We start from the raw sequence: 4,470 nt of genomic DNA on the forward strand, positions 1-4,470 counted from the left end.
AGGTGAAAAATCATCCAATTATTTCACACTGACATGCGATATGGTTAAAGATCTCTGTGTAGCTTTGACCCCTACTTAAACGTTCGCTCAAGTATATGGTTGAACCCTAAACTGTGTGTATTATTAAAGCTCCCTTTCTCTGGAAAGAATGGGCGAAGAAGGGCATTGTTAAATTAGGTGATCTTTATGAAACTGGTAGTCTGAAATCATTTGAACATTTGCTACAGCAGTATGGTGTATATCTAGCTCCCAGTTTTTCTGGTATTTACAGTTACGACACTTACACTGTACAACAGTTGGTTCTAATTCACAGCTTCCTGGGTCAGCAGATGCTCACTGTACGGCTTCTTACCCCATTTAGGGACCTGCTTAGTATGTGCCATCCTACCCCTCTTTTATTATTTTACGTTTTGTGCTGTAACAACTAAATTAGCAATTAGCAAATTTATTTTCTATAATAACAACACAATGGCTGAAGCATCTTCATCCAGCACATACTTAACATACATTGAAATATGTTACAATTCACACACACACACACACACACACACACACAAACATTAAAAAGTACTTTCTCATTATTTGTTAGGGTCGACTGATGGTTACTTGAAACTTATGGGTTCCTGAGTTTGACACGTGCAGTTTTTGTAATATATTTGGCTAGTTATCTGGCATGCTTGACATTAAGGAACTGATTTAAAGAGATTTAAAAAAATTAATTCGGTCATCACTTACTAATACTCAGGTTATTCCAAACCTGTGTGAGTTTCTGTCTTCTGTTGAACACAAAAGAAGATATTTTGATGTTGGTATCCAAACAGTTGACATTAGCCATTGACTTCCATTGTAGTTTTTTCCATACTGTGAAAGTATTTTTTAATGAGCAAACCTGGTTAGCTAGACAAAAAAAAAAAGAAAAGACCAGTGCTTAAATTTTTAAAAGAATAGTCCACACCAAATTTAAAATTCTGACATATTTTACTCACCGTCTCAAACAAAGATGGTGAAGGTGATCTGTATACACATTAAACATATTCTGCCATAGCTCTCAATTTGCATTCACTTAAGATATTTCGATTTTGAAGTAAGGGATGAGACATGCAAGAACCAGTGACATCTGACCTAGTGCAGTGCATCTTGATGTATCTTTTTTTTGAGAGTGAGTAAATTATAACAGAATTTTGGGATTTAACTTACTCCAAAACTGAAGATGTCTTTGCAAACTTTTCTTACTGACGTGATCGTAGCACAGCTAACTGGCAAATGAGTCTGGTTTGGTCTTTTTTCCTGGACAATGGTCTACTGAACGAGGGAGACTATCTAGATAAATGTGGGTCATGGCCCTTGTCAGCAGTGTAGTAACAGCTGCACAATCAAGGATTCAGTCTTTCCTCCACCTGGACGGAAGAGGTTCATCACGTCTTTCTAGATATTGATGAGCTGTTTGCGTGTGCAGCCGCAAAGGAGTGACCTGATTGGTTGAAATGGTGGGCTGCAAAGGTGCTGGTAATCACAGAGGTTTTAAAAAACACACTCAGCTCTGTCTGGAGGACTACACACACAGCACACACACACACACACACACACACATCAGACCTAGATATACACTTGCCCTCATCAGTAGGTCTGCATTCACTCACTTTTTATGTTCTGCTAATCAGTGAAGATGCACGGGGGAGATTTACAGTATTAGATTAGGATTTACCCCTAATGACCTCTTGACCTCAGGGCACCTTTACCTTTGATTCAGAACAGTTTAATTGCTCTAAAGGCGATGATACACAAAGCAACTTTTTTGAGCAATGTTGCTTGGGCACTTTCCCATTGAGAATGGACAACAAATTTCTATCTGGATACTTTAGATCGGTGGATGTGGGTAACCAAATAGTTGATGGTAGCCATTGACTTCCATAGTATGGGGAAAAAATACTATGGAAGTCAATGGAGACCAGCAACGGTTTAGTCCTTTTTTTTTTTTTACCCCCAGGTCAAAGGGCATGCCTAAACACGGTACTTCCCAGGTCTCTATGATCTTTTACTGGGAAAGTTGTCAGTCCTCCAACATGGTGTCAGTGAGTTTTGATGGCCAAGTGCCACTCATATTTTCTTGAAAATGCTAATTATATCACTGCAATTTTGTCCAGGAGAAACAATTAAGATATAGAAATATAACTTGTGTTTTTCTCTTTTCTCTGGGCCTCTAGAGCTTTAACAGTTATAGAAATAATGTTGTGTGTGTTTGGGTGTGAGTATAGGAGATTCATGATAACTGCAGGATTTGTCTGTAAAAGAGAAATAAAATGATGCGAGATTGTGTGAGAGAAAGTATGTGTTGAGGTATCTTACTGTGCATGAAGGCTTCTCTCTGCGGTGTAAATTTGTGAGTGTGTCTGAGAAAGAAAGAGGGCTCTCTATTGGAGACCCTGCTGAGACTTGTGGAAGAATATGCCTGTGTGCGTGAGTGATTGTATATTCAGTGGCCCACTGATGGCTTTTGAAATGCATGTGAGTGTGTTTTCGGACTCATGCTGTTCTCTGCCAGGAGATGTCTGTGTAGAAGAGCGTTTGTGTGTGTGTGTGTGTGTGTGTGTGTGTGTGTGTATGTGCCTTCCCCGCTGGGCGCAGAGTGTTGAGAGTGGCTCTAGTGCTGTTCTCTGATTGGTGGGTGATGAAGAAGATGAGGAGAAGGACAGTGTTGAACCCCACAGTGCTGCTCTGCTGAGCTCCGCAGGACCCTCTGGGCTCTCCGCTCGGGGCCTGATTGGCCCATGAGATCACGGGGCCCCCAGTTAATACTTAAGCCATGGTCAACCTAGACTCTGAGAATGCAAAATTTCTACAGACTCTGTAATGTTATATGACATCGCACTTTGTGGCGTCTTTTTCAAAAACAGAATTCAGCATGCAATACATCCAAAATGTACAATTCTGCAATCTACTCCACTTTACTGCAACCTTGCAATCCTAGAGATTTGAGGTTTGTGTTCTTTTAATTCAGCTGACAGGTCATGCCGTGACATATCAATCTTCTGTTGGTCTGTTGGGCACAGGTCAGAGTTCACCAAACTTGAACTTTGGAACTCAGCAAAATTCCCATGAGCTCGCATTTACAGTGTCCTGCATATGAATAGAAGTCAGTGGAACGAAACGTGTGTGTGTGTGTGTGTGTGTGTGAAGAACTGACTGAAAAGGATTATTTCACTCAAAATTAATTTCTGTCATCATTTACGCATCCTCATGCTGTTCCAAACCCAGAAGACTTCCGTTCATCTTCAAAACATGAAGATATTTTTAATGAAACCTGAGAGATTTCTGTTTCTTCACTGAAGGTCCATTTTGCCAAAACTTTGATCAATTTTTTGATAATCCATTTAGAGAGGTTTAATCCAAGTCTTCTAAAGAGACACAATAATTTTTTATGATGAACAAATTTAATTTAGGCTTTTATTCAGGTATAAACATTGATCAATGTGCATACATAGAGCTCATTAAATATGGTAAACAGAAGCTCAAACTTGCTTGGTAATTCACACTAATATCACTGGGACTCTGGACTAAAACTCTGGTCTGAACTGAAATAGGAAGAAGAAGGTAGCATTTTAAGTCATGACACAGTGGTTAGTGCCCATGCTTTTAGGGCGACAATCTTTTTTGTGGGACAGCCCCGAAATTAGGAACTTTGTCCAGCGTCCTGTAAGATGTGTCCCACATTTCAATTCTTCTTCTTCCCTTAAATTACAATACTACAATAAGAAATAAGATAATAAAAAAATGCAACTGCATTTAAAAACAGTTGTAGTGAGGGTTTTTTTCCACTGAGTGGATGGACCAAAGGAATCAGTGTGGCCTTCATCAAAAAAATGTAATAAAGCTACACCAGCCAGGACTTCAACTAGAAACATTACAATTAACAAAGCTTAGTGATTTAAAACATGTTATCATCCAATGTAATGGATAATAGGCTTTCCAACTAATATAAATCCATATTTACATAGTATAATAGTAATACATTTGCCTATCACAAATGGCCCGTATTTTCCTGCAAAATCATTTCCACTTCCTGCAACAGAGCAATAACAGGTAGTCACCCTGCTCTTGGTGCTCTCATAGGAGATGCACATTCAAGTCCAGCTAGTCTTGTGAAGCCAGACATCTGACTATCAACATAGTCTGGTCCACTTTGCAACCTATTTAGGCTAAGAACCACCCACTTAGACAGGAAAAGACCATCTACCACGGAATAAAAATGGAAAGATCACAGTTTGATCTAATCTAGTGCTATTTAGGGGGCAAGTTTATCTGAAATAGTTGACAGCACAGTGTTAAAACATGGAATTGATTAACTCGATTGAACCAGTGCTGCGGCAGTCTACAACAGCAATAAATAAATGAACAAACAAACAATAGTAGAATATAATTCTTTTATTTTTTTAGTAAATTATTATTGTTTCACAACTAATTAATACGATT

Source organism: Sinocyclocheilus grahami, unplaced genomic scaffold (assembly GCF_001515645.1).
Source record: "Sinocyclocheilus grahami isolate Dianchi unplaced genomic scaffold, SAMN03320097.WGS_v1.1 scaffold100.1, whole genome shotgun sequence".
In the NCBI taxonomy this organism is placed as follows: domain Eukaryota; kingdom Metazoa; phylum Chordata; class Actinopteri; order Cypriniformes; family Cyprinidae; genus Sinocyclocheilus; species Sinocyclocheilus grahami.